Source organism: Hemitrygon akajei, chromosome 25 (assembly GCF_048418815.1).
Source record: "Hemitrygon akajei chromosome 25, sHemAka1.3, whole genome shotgun sequence".
NCBI lineage: Eukaryota > Metazoa > Chordata > Chondrichthyes > Myliobatiformes > Dasyatidae > Hemitrygon > Hemitrygon akajei.
Window position 1 is genome coordinate 44,414,069 of NC_133148.1, and position 19,976 is coordinate 44,434,044.

Here is a 19,976-nt window from a genome sequence, read left to right on the forward strand (position 1 = left end):
AAAAGCTTTTGCTATCCTTTATATTCCTGGCTAGCTTGCTTTCGTACCTCATTTTTTCTCCCCATATTGCCTTTTTAGTTAAGTTCTGTTGTTCCTTAAAAATTTCCCAATCATCTGTCCTCCCACTCACCTTAGCTCTGTCACACTTCCTTTTTTTTTAATGCTATGCAATCTCTGACTTCCTTTGTCAACCACTGTGGCCCCTTTCCCCTCTTTGAATCCTTCCTTCTCCGGGGGATGAACTGATTTTGCACCTTGTGCATTATTCCCAAGAATACCTGCCATTGCTGTTCCACTGTCTTTTCTGCTAGGATATCCATCCTGTTAACTTTGGCCATCTCCTCCCTCATGGCTCCATAGTCTCCTTTGTTCAACTGCAACACTGACACCTCTGATCTGCCCTTATCCTTCTCAAGTTGCAGAGAGAAGGATAAGGAATCCTTTAAAAGAATCCCTTTCACTTGTGAATACTGAAGCAAAGTTTTCATGTAGGACCTCCGCAACCTCCTCCACCTTCAGCCACATGTTGCCTTCTTTATCCTTTTGCAGCCTCACCTTCATTTTTGTCATCCTTCTGTTCTTCACATATGCATAGAACGCCTTGGGGTTCTCCTTAATTCTACATGCCAAGGCCATCTCATGCCCCCTTTGAGCTCTCCTAAGTCCTTTCTTAAGCTCCTTCCTGGCTACCCTATATTTCTCATGAGCCCCTCCTGCTTTCTGCTACTTATATCTAACATATGCTTCCTTCTTCCTCTTGACGAGTTGCCTCACGTGCTTTGTCAGCCACGGTTCCCTTTTCCTACTATTTTTTCCTTGTCTCAGTGGGACAAACCTATCCTGAACCCAGCACAAGTGGTCCCTAAATTTCCTCCACATTACTTCAGTGCTTTCACCCTTGAACATCCGTTTCCAATTTTCTTTCGCTAGTTCCTGCCTCATCCCTTCATAGTTAGCCCTTCCCCAGTTAAGCACATTCCCATTTTGTCTGTTTTTATCCTTTTCCATAGCTATGCTGAAGCTAAGGGAGTTGTGGTCGCTCTCACCAAGAGGTCTGCCACCTGACCAGGTTCATTACCCAGAACTAGATCCAGTATGGCCTCTCCTCTCATCGGCCGGTCCACATACTGTGTCAGGAATCCTTCTTGAACACACCTGACAAATCCAGCCCCATCTATCCCCCTTGCAGTCAGGAGGTGCCAGTCAATATGAGGGAAGTTGAAATCACACATAACTACAACCCTGTATTTCCTGCACCATTCTAAAACCTGCCTGCTTATCTGATCCATGCTCTAAGTTCATCCACTTTATTCCTAATACTCAGTGTTGAAATAGACACCTTTCAACCCCTCTAACTGGCTACATTTATGCTTTGTCCCTTGACTGTCCTTCCTCACCAACTCAGAACACATAGCATTTCTACCCTCATCTCTGCACTCACATTCTGATTCCCACCCCCCGCCAAACTAGTTTAAACCCTCCCCAACAGCTCTAGCAAACTTGCCCGCCAGGATATTGGTCCCTTTCCAGTTCAGGTTTAGCCCGTCCTTTTTGTACAGGTCAGAAGAGATCCCAATGATCCAGAAATCTGAACCCCTGCCCCCTGCACCAACTCTTCAACCAAACATCCATCTGCCATAAATTCCTGTTTCTACCCTCTCTGTCTCGTGGTATAGGCAGCAATCCCGAGATTACCACCCTTGAGGTCCTACTTTTTAACTTTTTTCCTAACTCCCTATATTCCTTCTTCAGGGCCTCATCCCTACTCCTATCTATGCCATTGGTCCTCACATGGACTATGACATCTGACTGTTCACCCTCTCTCCTGAGAATACCGAGAACTCGATCCGAGATATCGTGGACCCTGGCACCAGGGAGGCAACAGACCATCCGGGATTCTCGATCTCTCCCACAGAACCTCTTATCTGTCCCCCTAACTATCAAATCCCCTATCACTACTGCTCTCCTCTTTTCCTTCCTTCCTTTCTGAGCTGAGGGTCCAGTCTCAGTGCCAGAAACGCGACCACTGCAACTTGTCCCTGGCAGGTCGTCCCCACCAACAGTATCCAAAACAGTATACTTATTATTGATGGGAATGGCCACAGGGGTGCTCTGCTCATTCTGTCCATTCCCCTTCCCTCTCCTGACAGTCACCCAGTTACCTGTCTCCTGACTTTTTGGGGTGACTGTCTCCCTGAAACTCCTATTACTCCTATTACTGCCTCTGCCTCCCGAATGATTCAAAGTTCATCCAGCTCCAGCTCCAGCTCCAGTTTCCTAACTCAGTTTGACAAGAGCTACAGCTGGATGCACCTTTTGCATCCAGAGACAATTGTGCTGTCCCTGAGTTCCCACATCCTACAATCGGAGCACTGGACTGCCCTATCTACTGCCTCCATTACCAACTCCTAAGTTAATTAAATTAATTAAAGAAACTTACCGGCCTTACCTCTCTTGGAGCAAGCTTGTCCTCTGCCTCTTCTCGCCGAAGCCTCTCAAGCCGAAGCCTCAAAGCTCCACTCCTTCACTGGCCCACTCACTCACTGGCCGCTCTGCTTGAGCTACCCTCTTTTAATCCCCCCACATTCTTCTAAGATCCCCACACATTCTTCTAAGTTCCAATGAGTACAGACCAAAGCTATCAAATACTCCTCATATGTTAACCCCTTCATTTTCAGAATCATCCTCGTGAACCTCCTCTGGACTCTCTCCAATGATAACGCATCCTTCGGAGATATGGGGCCCAAAACTGTGGACAATACTCCAAGTGCAGCCTGACTAATGTCTTATAAAGGCTCAGCATTACCTCCTTGTTTTTATATTTTATTCCCCTTGAAATAATTGCCAACATTGCATTTGCCTTCTTTACCACAAACGCAACTGGTAAATTAACCTTTTGGAGTCTTGCAAGAGAATTCCTAAGCCCCTCTGCACCTCTTATGTTTGAACCTTCTCCCCATTTACCAAAGTGCACTATCATACATTTCCCAACGCTGTATTCCATCTGCACTTTTTTGCCCATTCTTCCAATTTGTCAAAGTCCTGCTGCAATCACTTTGCTTCCTCAGTACTACCAACCCCTCCACCTTTGTTTGTATCATCCGCAAACTTTGCCACAAAACCATCAATTCCATTATCCAAATCATTGACAAATGTTGTGAAAAATAGTGGGCCCAATACTAACTGACCCCTGAGAAACACCACTAGTCTCTGGCAGCCAAATAGAAAAGGCCCCTTTTATTCCCACTTGCTGCCTCTAGTCTGTCACTATTCCTCTATTCATGCTAATATCTTTCCTGTAACGTCATAGGATTTTATCTTGTTAAGTGGCCTATTGTGTGGCACCTTATCAAATATCTTCTGAAAATCCAAGTACAAACGTTTGTAAATGACATCTACTGCCTCTCCTTTATTCACCCTGCTTGTTACTTCCTTGAAAAACTCTATCAGATTTGTCAGGCAAGATTTCCCTTGTCAGAAACATGCTGACTTTAACTTATTTTATCATTAATCTCCAAGTACCCCAAAACCTCTTCCTTAATAATAGACTCCAACCCACTTTCTCATCATCTGAGATTACGCAACTGGCCTATAATTTCCTCTTTTTTTTGCCTTCCACCCTTCTTAATGATTGGAATGACATTTGAAATCTTCCATTCCTCTGGAAACAACCAGAATCAAGTGATTCTTGAAAGATCATGACCAATACATCCATTATCTCTTCAGCAACCTCTCTCAGGATTCTGGAAAGTTTCATGCTGATTAATAATGGGAACAGCTACAGGTGTACCCTGCACTGGATGTGCTTTTCCCCTCTTTCTCCTGACAGTCACCCATTTACCTGTCTCCTGCAATCTGGGTGTGACTGCCTCCCTGTAGAATCAGTCTACCATCTCCTCATTCTCTCATATGAATCAAAGGTCATCAAGCTGCAGCTCTGGTTCATTAATACGTTCTCTCAGGAGCTGCAGCTCAGTGCACCTGGTGCAGACGTGTTTATCTGGGATAGTGGAAGTCTCCCAGACTTCCCACATCACACAAACAGAACAAAACACTGCCACTGGAGCCGTTTTCATTGAACGACTCTGCCCTAACAAATGAGGTATGAACAAATAAGAACAGAAAGAGCAAAACTTATAAGATACTTCACCCAAGTTTGATGAGCCGAAGCCACTCTAAAATTGGCATTCAAAAGAATGGTCGTTCTGCTTGCACTTGAGTTATTTTTATTGGCCCTTTCTACTGAATCTCTCTCCTGATTGCAGTTTTTCTGAGCTGATGAGCAACCAACGATAAGTCTCAATTGCAGTCCTGATTGATTGAAAGGTAGCTCTGACGTTGATTGTCCAACTCGGGATCCAAATGGTATGTATATTGTTATTAAGGCGGGGGGAGGCCATAGGGGAACTCTATACAGGCTGCTTAACCCCTTTCACCTTCCTGTTATCCATTTTCCTGTATCCTGCACCTTAAGTGTAACCACCTCTCCATACATCCTGTCAATCACCCCATCAGCCTCCCAAATAAGCCAAAGTGAATCCACTTCCAGCTCAGGCCTCTTAACATGGAGTATTATAAGTTGCATTTCTTGCAAGTGAATTTGTCAGGGGCATTGGAGGTCACCCTGCCTTCCCACATCTGGAAAGAGGAGCATTTCACTATCCTGCCTGGCATCTGTGTAAAGCATCTGTTAAGGTTTCCTTTTTGTTTTTATTTCCCTCACTTACTGTACCATGTAAATGGCTCTGGTGTGCTCTTCATGCTGGATGTTGGAGAACTGGGAGACCCAGAGACTCCTGGGAAACTTCATCTACATGATGTGCATCCGGCTGCAGCTCCTTGAAGACTGTGTTAGGGATCTGGAGCAGCAACTGGATGACCTTCAGCTTGTACGGGAGAGCAAGGATATAATTGATCAAAGTTACAGGGACGTAGTCACCCCAAAGTTGTAGAAGGTGAGTAGCTGGATGACCGTCAGGAGAAATGGAAATAGGCAGTTAGAGCAGAGCACCCATGTGGCCATTCCCCTCAAAAACAAATATACTGCTTTGGATACTTTTGTGGGGGATGACCTCCTGGGAGAATGCCACGTTGACTAGGTTACAGGCACTGAACATGGGTCCGAGGTGCAGAAGGGAGAGAGAGAGAAGAAGGGAGCAGTAGTGATAGGGGATTCAATAGTGAGGGGAACAGACAGGAGATTCTGTGGACATAAATAGGACACCCCGATGGTATGTTGCCTCCCAGGTGCCAGGTTCAGGGATGTATCAAATCGCATCCACTTTGGAGAGGGAGGGGAAAAGCTAAATGTCTTGGTATATATTGGTACCAATGACATAGGAAGGAAAAGCAATGAGGTCCCGAAAAGAGAATTTAGAGATCTAGGTAGAAAGCTGAGAAGCAGGACCTACCAGGTAGTAACTTCTGGATTGCTGCCTGTGCCACGCGCCAGTGAGGGTAGAAACAGGATGATTTGGCAGATAAATGCACGACTGAGAAGTGTTGCAGGGAGTAGAGTTTCAGGTTCTTGAATCATTGGGATCTCTTCTGGGGGAGTTATGACCTGTTCAAAAGTGACAGGTTGCACCTGAACCCAAAGTGGGGCCAATATTCTCGTGGGCAGGTTTGTTAGAACTGTTGGGGAGGGTTTAAGCTAATTTGGCAGGGGAGTGTGAACCAGAGTTAAGGGACTCCGGAAAAGACAGATGTTAAAAAAGTAAAGAGAGTGTGCAGTCAGATTGTCAGGAAGGGCAGGCAGGTGGTTGGACAGTTACAGCCAAAAAGCTGAGTATCAAATCAGTAGGGATGCAGAGTCAAAAAGGATGGCAAATATGGTACTCAAGGTGTTGTATCTAAATGCACGTAGTATAAGAAATAAGGTGGATGATCTTGTTACAATATTACAGATTGCCAGTTATGATGTTGTGGCCATCACTGAATCATAGCTAAAGGATGGTTGTAGTTGGGAGCTGAATGTCATAGGTTACACTTTGTATCAGAGGGGTAGGAAGGTTGGCAGAGGGGTTGCATGGCTCTGCAGGTAAAAGATGGCATCAAATTAGTAGAAAATGTGACATAGGATCGAAAGGATCACAAGGATTGAAACTTTGTGGGTCGAGTTAAGAAACTGCAAGGGTAAAAGGACTCTGGCAGTTTTACAGGCTTCCCAACAGTGACTGAAATAGAAAAGACAAGTCAAAAGAGCAATGTTATGGTAGTCATGGGGGATTTTAACATGCAGGTTGATTGGGAAAATAGGTTGGTAATGGATCTCAAGAGAGTGAGTTTGTTGAATGCCTAAGAGAGAGCTTTTTAGAGCAGCTTGTCGTTGAGCCTACGAGGGAATCAGCGATACTGGATTGGGTGTTATGTTATGAGCAGGAGGTGATTAGGGAGCTTAAGGTAAAAGAACCCTTAGGAACCAGTGATCACAATATGATTGTGTTCAACTTGAAATTTGATAGGGAGAAAGTAAAGTATGATGCAGCAGTATTTCAGCGGAGTAAGGGAAATTACAGTGGTATGAGAGAGGAGTTAGCCAAAGTAAATTGGAAAGAGATACTAGCAGGGATGTCAGCAGTACAGCTATAGTGTGCGTTTCTGTGAAAAATGAGGAAGTTACAGGACATACAAGTAATACTCAAATGGTAAAACAGTACAACTGTGGCTGACAAGGGAAGTCAAAGCTATTGTAAAAGCAAAAGAAAGGGCATACAACAAAGCAAAAATTAGTGGGAAGATAGAGGATTGGGAAGTTTTTTAAAACCTACAGAGGCAATTAAAAAATCATTAGAATGGAAAAGGTGAAATATGAAAGCAAGCTAGCAAATAATATCAAAGTGGATAATAAAAGTTTTTTTCAAGTCTGTTAAAAATAAAAGAGAAATGAGAGTGGAGATAGAATCGCTAGAAAATGAGGCAGGAGAAATAATAATGGGGGACAAGGAAATGGCTGATGAACTAAATGAGTATTTTGCATCAGTCTTCACTGTGGAAGATACTGGCAGTGTGCCTGATGTAGTGTGTGAAGGAAGAGAAGTGGGTACGGTTACTGTTACAAGAGAGAAGGTGCTCAAAAAGCTGAAAGACCTAAAGATACATAAGTCACCTGGACCAGAGGAATTGCACCCTAGGGTTCTGAAAGAGATAGCGTTAGGGATCATTGGACTCTAGCATGATGCCAGAGGACTGGAAAATTGCAAATGTTACTCCAGTCTTTAAGAAAGGAGGAAGGCAGCAGAAAGGAAAGTATAGTCCAGTTAGCCTGACCTCAGTGGTTGGGAAGATATTGGAGTCAATTGTTAAGGATGAGGTGATAGAGCACTTGGTGACACAGGACAAGATAGTACAAAGTTAGCATGGCTTCCTTCAGGGAAAACCCCGTCTGACAAAGCTGTTGAAATTCTTAGAGGAGATTACAAGTAGGATAAATAAAGGAGATGCAGTGGATGTTGTATATTTGGACTTTCAGAAGGCCTTTGACAAGGTGCTACACATGAGGTTGCTTATCAAGTTAAGAGCCCATGGTATTACAGGAAAGTTACTAACTGGCTAAAGCACTGGCTGATTGGCAGGAGGCAGTGAGTGGAAATAAAAGGATCCTTTTCTGGTTGGCTGTCAGTGACTAGTGGTATTCCACAGGGGTTGGTGTTGGGGACACTTCTTTTTATGCTATATATAAATGATTTAGATGATGGAATACATGGCTTTGTTGCCAAGTTTTTCAGATGATACGAAGATTGGTGGAGGGGCAGGTTGTGCTGAGGAAACAGGTAGCCTGCAGAAGGACTTGGACAGATTATGATAATAGGCAAGAAAGTGACAAATGAAATACAATTTTGGAAAATGCATGGTCATGCACTTCGGTAGTTGAAATACATGTGTGGACTATTTTCTAAATGGGGAGAAAATCCAGGAATCTGAGGTGCAGAGGGACTTGGCAGTCCTTGTGCAGAACATCCTGAAGATGAACTTGCAGGTTGAGTCGGTGGTGAGGAAGGCAAATGCCATGTTAGCATTCATTTCAAGAGGTCTAGAATACAAGAGCAAGGATGTGATGCTGAGGCTTTATAAGGTACTGCTGAGGCCTCACCTTGAGTATTGTGAGCAGTTTTGGGCCCCTCATCTTAGAAAATACATGCTGATGTTGGAGAGGGTCCAGAGGAGGTTCACAAGGATGATTCCAGGAATGAAAGGGTTATCATACGAGGAATGTTTGATGGCTCTGGGTCTGTACTCACTTGAATTCAGGATGAGGGGGTATCTAATTGAAACCTTTCGAATGTTGAAATAGATAGACAGAGTAGATGTGGAAAAGAATGTTTCCCATGGTGGGAGAGTCAAGGACAAGAGGGCAAAGTTTCAGGATAGAGGGGTGCCCTTTCAAAACAGAGATGCAGAGAAATTTCTTTAGCCAAAGCATGGTGAATTTGTGGAATTTGTTGCCACATGCAACTGTGGAGGCCATGGCAGAGATTGTATTTAAGGCAGAGATTAATAGGTTCTTGATTGGAAATGGCAAAGGTTACTGGGAGAAGGCCAGGAACTGGGGTTGACGAGGAGATAGGAAAAAAAGGATCAGCCATGATTGAATGGCAGAGCAGGCTCAATGGGCCAAATGGCCTAATTTTGCTCCTATGTCTTATGGTCTTAATATGGTCTATCTATACTGCTCTAAATATGCAGTTTAAAGAAGCCTTCTATTGCTTTTCTTAAAAGCTTCACAGTCCTCTATCTTCTCGGTAATTTGTGCTGAACTGTCTGTTCTCACTTTAGCTTCTATGTTGCCATTGACTTATCTTGACAGGAACTGTTGCCTCATCTTCCATTTCATACACAGTTCATCTTTGGGATATATCCATCATACGACTTTTGAATTGCCCCCAGAACTCCCAGCCATTGCTGTTCTGCCAACATTCCTACTAGTGACTCCTTCAAATCAATTTTGCCCAGCTCCTCTATCATATCTCTATAATTCCCTTCACTCCACTATAATACTGATATTATCTGATTTTATCTTGTCCCTCTCAAACTGCAAGGTGAAGTCTATCATATTATGATCACTGTCTCCTAAGAATTCCTTTATATTAAGCTCCCTAATCAAAACTGATTCATTATGGAAAACATAATCCAGAATTGCCTTTCCTGTGATCGTTTCAATCACGAGCTGCTCTACAAATTCCACAATTTTCCTCCCTTGGGGTTCGACACCAACCTGAATTTCCCAATCTCCCTGCATGGGTGGCACAGTAGCATAGTAGTCAGCACAATGCTTTATAGTTCCAGCATCTGGGTTTAATTCCCATAACTGCTTGTAAGAAGTTTGTCCATTCTACCAATGACCACGTTGGTTTCCTCCAGGTGCTCCAGTTTCCTCCTGCAGTCTAATGACATACCAGTTGCTAGGTTAATTGGTCATTGTAATTGGCCCGTTATTATGCTGGGATTAAATCAGGGGTTACTGTGCATTGTGCATCAAAGCACTGATGGCACACTGTATGTCAATAAATACCTAAATAAATAATAAATATTGAAATCCCCCCATGACTATTATAATATTGCCCTATTACAAGCCTTTTTCTATCCCACATCCTGGCAATTGTTTGGGTGCCTGTATATAACTCCCATCAGGGTCTTTTTACCCTTGTAGTTTCTTAGTTCTACCCACAACGATTCAACGCCTTCCTACCCTATGTCACCTCTCTCTAAAGATTTGATTTTTTTTTTAACCAACAGAGCCACTCCACCCTTTCTGCCTACCTGTCAGACCTTTCGACAGAATAATAATCCTTGGACGTTAAGTTCCCAACATTGATCCTCTTTCAGAAATGACTCTGATATGCAAATTGTCCCACCTGCCAATCTCCAACTGCACTACAAGATCATCTACCTTATTCTGAATACTGTATCCATTCAAATATACTATTTTCAGTTATGGATTCATCCCCTTTACAATTTTGTCCTTATTTTACACTTCAACTCATTGCCCTGACTGCAGTTTTACCTGATCACCTGCCTGTCCTTCCTCACTGTCTCACTACACACTGCATCTGCTTGTACAGAAATTACCCTATCCTCAGCACTATCACTCCAGATTCCAAAATCCTGTCAGTTTAAAACCTTACCAAACAGCTCTCCCGGTTCTGTCCACAACCATATTGGGCCCCCTCAGGTTCAGATGTAACATGGGGGCTGAGGACACAAAAGCCGAAACAACAGGAGGTCATGGCTGACTCAGGCTCCCAAAGGGAGGGGGCCACCGGGAAGCTTCCTTGGCGTGAACTGGCAGGGAGGGAAAGTTGAAAGGGAATCTTGAGGAACATTGATAAGGGCAGATATCCAGCTCTAAGCTCATGATTACAGGGACTGAAGGAGTTCAACCCTTGCTATGTACCACAGTCACTCAGTGGAGGTGCCACTTGGGCCATATAACCTCCCTGGGTGTGCCAGCCACAAGAACAAAAATAGCCCTATGAGAATTCTGGAGAGGGCCTGTGGGTAGGTCCACATTGGAGAGTGGGCAATCAGGTAAAGGGCCAAATGAGATCCATAATTGCCCTCCCCAAAGTTTAAACAACCCACAACAGGACTGCCCCTGAATGGGGTGGAGTCCAACAGGGTAGTTCCCCCAAATGAGCTGGTGCCAACCAGAGACCAGTATCCTGCGGCTGGGTTGGTACCACCAGAGATCATGATGTGTGCCTCTGGTGAAGGACACACTGACAGTGGCTGTCAGCACTTGGGGAACCAGCCTGATTCTAGTATGGATGGGCAGAAAAGTCTAGAGCCAGCTCATGCTAGACAAGGACCCTTCCTCTATTCTGGAAGGTCTCGGTGCTGGTGTGTACTGGCCTGGGAAGTAAGCCACTGGACCCTCCGAGCAATGCTGAGCTGAGCCTGGAACTAGAGCAGGATCGGTTCCTGTTGTTGGTGTCACACAGACTGGACATGAAGGTCTAACCCAGGGGAGAATCCATTGTCAAATTTCTTTTTTTTTTGTAATTTATTTTTATTGAAGTTATCATCAAACAAACATTTCCATAAGATGTATTTCAGATACTATACATATATATTATATAATCATATTTGTCACAAATCTCCACATAATATTTATCTGATGTATACACTTATAGAAAGGAGAGGAGAGAAAGAACAATCAAAATAAGAAAACTATATACAAAGTAGGGAGTGATCATTTTTTTACAACATATTCATTGACTTGTGAGAATAAAATCAGGCCTATGAGGTGTTAACACGAGGAAATCTGCAGATGTTGGAAATTCAAACAACAACACACAGAAAATGCCGGTGGAACACAGCAGGCCAGGCAGCATCTATAGGGAGAAGCGCTGTCGATGTTTCGGGCCGAGACCCTGACGAAGGTTAGTTAAATAGTTAAACCATTTTTCCCAATATGTATCAAATTGTTCTAGCTTATGATTAACAGATGCTGTTATCTTCTCCATTTTGTAGGTGTCCATTGTCATTTCCATCCATGCATTTAAAGCTGGGCTCTCCTGTGATAACCATTTCCTAGTAAGAGTCTTTTTACCAACCACCAGCAGTATATTCATTAAATATTTATCTCTTTTCATCCATTCTTGAGGTATATACCCAAAATATATGGTCTTACTCTCTAATGGTATTTCACATTTAAAGATGTCTTGTAGGGCATTGTGTATCCCCCTCCAATAGTCTTTGATAACAGGGCAGTCCCAAAAAATATGATAATGATTTGCATTTTGATTTCCACAATTTCTCCAGCAAACAGGGATGTTACTATCATAATGGGATTTCTGAGAGGGTGTAATAAAATATCTTATCAAGTTTTTCCATTCAAACTCCCTCCATTTCTGTGAACTGGTACACTTCCATTGATACCTCCATATTATTGTCCATTCTTCCTCAGATATAATTATCCCTCCTTCCTTCTCCCATCTCGTTTTAATGTATGAAATCGAATGTGTTTTAAGATTTGACAAACCCTTATACACGCTTGAAATGATTCTACTACTGTTATCTGAATTATATGCTTTTCTAAATAGCTCTATCAGACATGTACTTGCCTTGGTTACATTTTTAACCATCCTATTAACATACTGTCACATCTGTAAATACCGATAAAAGTCTTGTTTTTCTAATAAGTGTTTCTCTTTGAGCATTTCAAAACTGAACAGTGTTCCTTCGTTCATTGTATTGCAAATAGCTGTTATTCCTTTAGCTGTCCAGTCCTAAAATCTAGCATCCCGTTCATTCAGCGTAAAATCTGAGTCATATGCACACCATTTAAGAATTGCAACGTCTCTCTCTAGTTTATATTCTTTTATAATAGTTTTTCATATTTTAAGAGTCTATTTCACCCATGGGTTATAAATAGTATTTACGTAACTTTGTAGGTTGTTATCAGCCAAAATTACCTGTATAGGGATGCAAAGTATCCTCTCCTCAATGTTTTTCCATTGAGCGTCATATGGTGGGTTGCAACTCTCAACACAGCTCTCAACTGTGCTGCAAAATAATAATCTCTAAAAGAAGGTAGGCCCCCCCCCCCCTTTTCTTTGGCTAATTGCAAAGTTTTGAGACGAACTCTAGGCCTTTTACCTTGCCATATATATCTTGATAGCATCTTGTTCCATTCATTAAATTGATTTTGGTTAATCTCTATTGGTAGGGTTGAAAGAGATATAGTAGTCTGGGCAGTATATTCATTTTAATAGATTCAGTCCTTGAACTGAGACATAGAAAAGGAATTAGGTTCCATCTTGCCATATCTTCCTTAATTTTTTATATATAGGCTGATAATTGTATTTTGATAATTTTGCCAAATCTTTTGGCATAATGATGCCCAAATATTTGAAAGACTCTGTTTGCCATGCCCAGGGATATCTACTTTCAATTTTTCTTGGTGGGCTATAGTTATATGACAGTAGTTGGGTTTTATCTATGTTGATCTTGTATCCTGATAATTGGCCATATTGTTCAAAGGGTTGCATCAATTTAGCTAAAGAGAATGTTGGTTGCCCTAAATAGATCAAAATGTCATCTGCGTAACAGGCCAATTTATGCTCTGTCCCTTTGATAGTAATTCCCCTGATATCTTCATTTTGTCTGATGTATTGAGCTAATGGTTCCAGATATAACGCCAAGAGTAGCAGTGACCATGCACAACCCTGTCTCGTGCCCCTTTTTAGGGTAAAACTATTAGGTAAATATCCGTTGATTTTAATCCTAGTAGGATTGTCATATAGTGCCTGTATAGTTTTAATAATTGTGTCATGTAGACCAAATCTATGTAAAACTCTATAAAGAAAGTTCCAATTAACTGAATCAAATGCCTTTTCAGCATCCGCGCTTATCACTATTGCTTCAATTTCATTTTTTAAAATATGATCCATAATGTGAAGTGTCCTTCGTATATTGTCTTGTGTTTGGCGTTGTTGTATAAAACCTGTCTGATCATTACGTGTCAGTGTGGGTAGAAACTCTTCTAATCATTTGGCCATGATGGAGGTGAATATTGTATAATCCACATTAAGAACAGATATTGGTCCAAATTACCCACATTCCATTTTATCCTTGCCTTCTTTCAGTATAGCTGAGATTATTGCCTCCTTCCAGCTGGGTGGCATTTGCGCCTTTCTTAGAGCCCAGTTCAGTGTGGGGAGTAAAACAGGAATTAACTCATTTCTAAATTCTTTATACCACTTTGCCGTATATCCAACTGATCCTGGTGACTTGCTGAATTTAAGCCTACTAATTGCAGTTTTAAGTTCAGCTTCAGTTATGTCAGCAGTTATCATTCTATTTTGTTTTTTGCTTAAAGTGGGTAACTCCAAAGAATTCAGGAAGGTGTCAATCTGGGTTATGCTTCCACCTGGAACTTTGTAATATAGAGTTTTGTAAAACATTTCAAATACTTCTTGAATTTCACTTAGCTTATTTTTTTATCAGTTTTGTTCTTGGATCCCTAATTCTATGAATTGTATTTTCTGCTATCCTTTTTTTTCAGTTTCCATGTCAATATTTAGATCCACTTTCATAGTGTCTGTTTCAGAAACATTAAATTTTTTCTAATTTCTTGTGCAGCCAAACTATTAATTTAATTCCTAATTTTTAAATTTCTTCTAGTGCATCCTGTGCCAAACTCAATTTGTGTTTTTTTCCTAGTTCCTTCAGCTTATTTTGTAATTCCTCTAATGTTTTATTCCTTATTTTTTCTTGTATGAAGATATCGCTATAATTTTCCCTCTTAAGACAGCCTTCAGAGTATGCCATAGAATGGGAGGTGAAACCTCTCCATTATCATTGAATTTTAAGTAAAGACCAATTTCTTTTTTAATTTGTTCCTTAAAATAGGGATCATCAAGTAGACTTGAATTTAGTTTCCACATTGTATTCTTTGGTTGTAGGTCAAAATCAACAGATGAATATATAGATGCATGGTCACTTACATCTATTGTCCCAATTCCACAGGTGATTATTTTGTCTTTATCTTTTCCAAATGTTATGAAATAGTCTATTCTTGTATATACAGAATGGGGGGGGGCAGAATAATGAGTGTAATCCCTTCTGTCGGGGGAAAAGGTCCCTCCATATAGCAATTAAACCAACATCCTTAAAAAGAGTGTTAACTTTCTTATGTAAGGACTTTGTTTCATAAATTTTTTCTGTTGGAAGAGTCTAACTTTGGTTGTAATTGTAAATTTAAGTCTCCCCCACATATCGAGAGAACTTCTGTTTCCATTACCATAATATTAGTAATTTTCTGGAAGAAACTAATATCACTTTCTTGGGGTGCATATATATTTAATAAAGTAACTGGATTTCTGTCTATATTCCCCCTTACCAGAATATATCTGCCCTCCTTATCTCCCATTTCGAATACTTTTTCAAAATTTAGCTTGAGATGAGAATAGCAACTCCTCTTCTATGTCCTGATTTATATGAGGAGAAAAACAAATTAGTGAAGCCCATTCTCTTTAATTTTCCATGCTCATTATCACTTAAGTGAGTTTCTTGTGAATATACTACATGGGCTTGTTCTTTTTTCATTTTTGATAGAATTTTACTGCTTTTGATTGGATTCAACAGCCCAATGACATTAAAAGAAATGAATGTTACTTTGTCCTTAGCCATGTGTATTTTGTCTGTTAGTATATCATTGAAATTTGTAGAATATAACTTAATCGATCTACTCCCTGAACAAATAAGAGCCAAGAAACGCGAATAATAAAAAAAGGTAACGAAGGTGTGATTCCAAGACTGGGGTCTCCAGATGATCCTGGGTTGAGCTAGAAGAAACGTCTAGCCATGGGGGATAGCCCCTCCTACCTGTGAGTTGAGGGCCCCCACTGCAGTACCTATAAAAGTAAGTTAAAAAAATTATGTTCATTACACAGAAATGATTTCCCTGTGTATTCCTCCCATGTATATATTCTCATTTAGGTGGGGAAAAAAGAGTGAATGAATGAATAAAAAAAAGATTAGTAATATAGAATCCACATTATAATACGTATTTCTCAAGATAGGTATATCACCATCTATTTAGTTTAGTTTAGTTTATCAGCACTTCTAAAGTTAGCCAAACCTTATGGCTCTTCTGGAAGAGGTGAGGGCTGCCTTCGGAGAATTCACAATCTCTTCCCAATATCCTTCTTTCGTCTTTCTCCCATCCCCTGCTTTCTCGGTTCTTTTATTATTTCCCAAACAGATCAGGATAACTGCTCAGCCAGGCTTTCCCTCGGTTTGGCCACGCTAACAGGCAATCCTCGGTTGTTCATGTCTGCAGTTGCCTCTTCCACTGTCTGATATAGCTGTTTGCCTTCTTCATAAAACACCCTCAGTTTAGCAGGGTATGGGGTTTGGAATTTAATCTTTTCTTGCTTTTGTATTCAGTTCGCTTCGGAATATTCCTTCTGTTTCTGTAGGACCGCTGGGGGGTAATCTTGATTGAAATATATTAACTTCCTGTTCCAAAACACCCTCTTCTTTCCCCAGGCTCTTTGTAGAATCTCCGCCTTGCTTTTGAATCAAAGGAATCTAAATACTATTGAGCGCGGCTTACTTTCTCTGTCTCCGGAAGGCCTCGGGATGAGCGCATGATGCACCCTCTCAATTTCAATCTCCATAGTCAGGGGAATCTCCAGCACTGACTTAGTATCTGTTCCACGTTTTGCACGCTATCTTCCACCTTCTCAATTTGTGTCTCTGCCATCACTATTTTCTGATTGACGTTGGCGAGCTCTGACTTTATATCATTGAGTTGCTGTTTTATATCTTTTTGGACTTCCCTTATCTCTTCCAAAATCCTTATCATATTTGCCACTTCGCCTAAACAAGGCCCAGCGTCAGCTTCACCACCACATGGTCGGGTAGGAGAGCCGCGCATTGTACCTCTCTCTTACATAGGCTCTGCAGTGATGCTATTTTTATCTCCATTCTTTTTCCCCATTCTTGCCACCCTTATCAATTCAGATATTTTTGAAAGATCTTATATTTGATGGATTAATGGGGCAAAATATGTGTTTTTCTGGAGGAGCTCTTGATTTAAGCAGCCAGTCTGGACGATGACATCACCGGAGCCCCCATTGTCAAATTTCACCATGAAACAATCAGAGCAAACAACTTCAGGCAGAACTGGCTAGGATGACAAACACCCAATGGCACACAAAAATGGCAACTTTTAAATCAATGTAAAAAAAAATTCAGAGGTGGAACAGTAAACCCTGTGATCCCAGGATGTATGGGATAGAAATGGTCCTGAAATGAGAGACGTGGTTACACAACTCTCCCTGTGCCTTATCATTCCCTCTGTATGTTCTGCTCTGGTTTAACTTACGAGAATTTATCACACCATACTTATCCCATTAAGTTCCACCTGCTGTTCCTTGGCCCACTTTCCCAGCTAGTCTCCATCTCATTGCAAATTAGACAATCTTCGCTCTCACCACACACCGGTTTTACTGTCATCCACAAGCTCATTAATTGTTTAACCTACATTCTCCTCCAAATCACTAATACACATGGCAAACACCAGATTACTACATGACAAGACCATTTAGTCTTCCAGATCCAGACACTGTCTGAGTATTGAAGTTTCCTGGTCTGCAGTTGGACATTGGGCATCATCTTCAGTCAAGCCCAAGGGGTGTGTCTGACCACACTAAAGGGCCTTTGCTGGCATCATCCTGAGAGGTGACAGTAGAGCTCAGCTAAAACAAAGATCAGATTAAAAAGTCCATCTGCAGGAGATGTAGCAAGTCTCCATTCCATGTCAAAGAGCTCTGTCCAACAAAAAAAGTGAAGTGCCATGAATGAAATAGAGTTGACCATTATATAGAGTTGGAAGAGCAAATGTGTAAGGAGATAGCAGATATTTGTAGTAAACACAAGGTGGTGATTGTGGGAGATTTTAATTTGCCACACATAGATTGGGAAGATCATTCTGTAAAAGGGCTGGATGGTTTAGAGTTTGTGAAATGTGTGCAGGATAGTTTTTTGCAACAATATATAGAAGTACCGACTAGAGATAGGGCAGTGTTGGATCTCCTGTTAGGGAATGCGATAGGTCAGCTGACAGATGTATGTGTTGGGGAGCACTTCGGGTCCAGTGATCACAATAGCATTAGCTTCAATATAATTATGGAGAAGGACAGGATTGGACCTAGAGTTGAGATTTTTGATTGGAGAAAGGCTAACTTTGAGGAGATGCGCAGGGAGTTAGAGAGAGTGGATTGGGTCAAGTTGTTTTATGGGAAGGATGTAATAGAGAAATGGAGGTCATTTAAGGGTGAAATTATGAGGGTACAGAATCTTTATGTTCCTGTTAGGTTGAAAGGAAAGGTTAAAGGTTTGAAAGCGCCATGGTTTTCAAGGGATATTAGAAACTTGGTTCGGAAAAAGAGGGATGTCTACAATAGATATAGGCAGCATGGAGTAAAGGAATTGCTCGAGGAATATAAAGAATGTAAAAGGAATCTTAAGAAAGAGATTAGAAAAGCTAAAAGAAGATACGAGTTTGGTTTGGCAAATAAGGTGGAAGTAAATCCGAAAGGTTTCTACAGTTATATTAAAAGCAAGAGGATAGTGAGGGATAAAATTGGTCCCTTAGAGAATCAGGGTGGTCAGCTATGTGTGGAGCCGAGGGAGATGGGAGAGATTTTGAACGATTTCTTCTCTTCGGTATTCACTAAAGAGAAGGATATTGAATTGGGTAAGGTGTGGGAAACAAGTAAGGAAGTTATGGAACCTATGACAATTAAAGAGGTGGAAGTACTGGCGCTTTTAAGAAATTCTAAAGTGGATAAATCTCCGGGTCCTGACAGGATATTCCCCAGGACCTTGAGGGAAGTTTGTGTAGAGATAGCAGGAGCTCTGACGGAGATCTTTCAGATGTCATTAGAAACGGGGATTGTGCCGGAGGATTGGCGTATTGCTCATGTGGTTCCATTGTTTAAAAAGGGTTCTAGAAGTAAGCCTGGCAATTATAGACCTGTCAGCTTGACATCAGTGGTGGGTAAATTAATGGAAAGTATTCTTAGAGATAGTATTTATAATTATCTAGATAGACAGGATCTGATTAGGAGTAGCCAGCATGGATTTGTGCGTGGAAGGTCATGTTTGACAAACCTTATTGAATTTTTTGAAGAAGTTACGAGGAATGTTGACGAGGGTAAGGCAGTGGATGTAGTCTATATGGACTTCAGCAAGGCCTTTGACAAAGTTCCACATGGAAGGTTAGTTAAGAAGGTTCAGTCGTTAGGTATTAATGCTGGAGTAATAAAATGGATTCAACAGTGGCTAGATGGGAGATGCCAGAGAGTAGTGGTGGATAATTGTTTATCGGGATGGAGGCCGGTGACTAGCGGGGTGCCTCAGGGATCTGTTTTGGGCCCAGTGTTGTTTGTAATATACATAAATGATCTGGATGATGGGGTGGTAAATTGGATTAGTAAGTATGCCGATGATACTAAGGTAGGAGGTGTTGTGGATAATGAGGTGGGTTTTCAAAGCTTGCAGGGAGATTTATGCCAGTTAGAAGAATGGGCTGAACGTTGGCAGATGGAGTTTAATGCTGAGAAGTGTGAGGTTCTACATTTTGGCAGGAATAATCCAAATAGAACATACAGGGTAAATGGTAGGACATTGAGGAATGCAGTGGAACAGAGAGATCTAGGAATAACAGTGCATAGTTCCCTGAAGGTGGAGTCTCATGTAGATAGGGTGGTGAAGAAGGCTTTTGGAACGCTGGCCTTTATAAATCAGAGCATTGAGTACAGAAGTTGGGATGTAATGTTAAAATTGTACAAGGCATTGGTAAGGCCAAATTTGGAATATTGTGTACAGTTCTGGTCACCGAATTATAGGAAAGATATCAATAAATTAGAGAGAGTGTAGAGACGATTTACTAGGATGTTACCTGGGTTTCAGCACTTAAGTTACAGAGAAAGGTTGAACAAGTTAGGTCTCTATTCATTGGAGCGTAGAAGGTTGAGGGGGGATTTGATCGAGGTATTTAAAATTTTGAGAGGGATAGATAGAGTTAACATGAATAGGCTGTTTCCATTGAGAGTAGGGGAGATTCAAACGAGAGGACATGATTTGAGAGTTAGGGGGCAAAAGTTTAAGGGAAACATGAGGGGGTATTTCTTTACTCAGAGAGTGATAGCTGTGTGGAATGAGCTTCCTGTAGAAGTAGTAGAGGCCAGTTCAGTTGTGTCATTTAAGGTAAAATTGGATAGGTATATGGACAGGAAAGGAGTGAAGGGTTATGGGCTGAGTGCGGGTAGGTGGGACTAGGTGAGATTAAGAGTTCGGCATGGACTAGGAGGGCCGGAATGGCCTGTTTCCGTGCTGTGATTGTTATATGGTTATATGGTTATAAAAGCCAGTGTCACTCAAACAGTTCTTCAGCGGTTCAAAGAATGCTATGATTCATATGAAGAGACAGCTTTCCTTGGGGCTCTACACTCAAATAA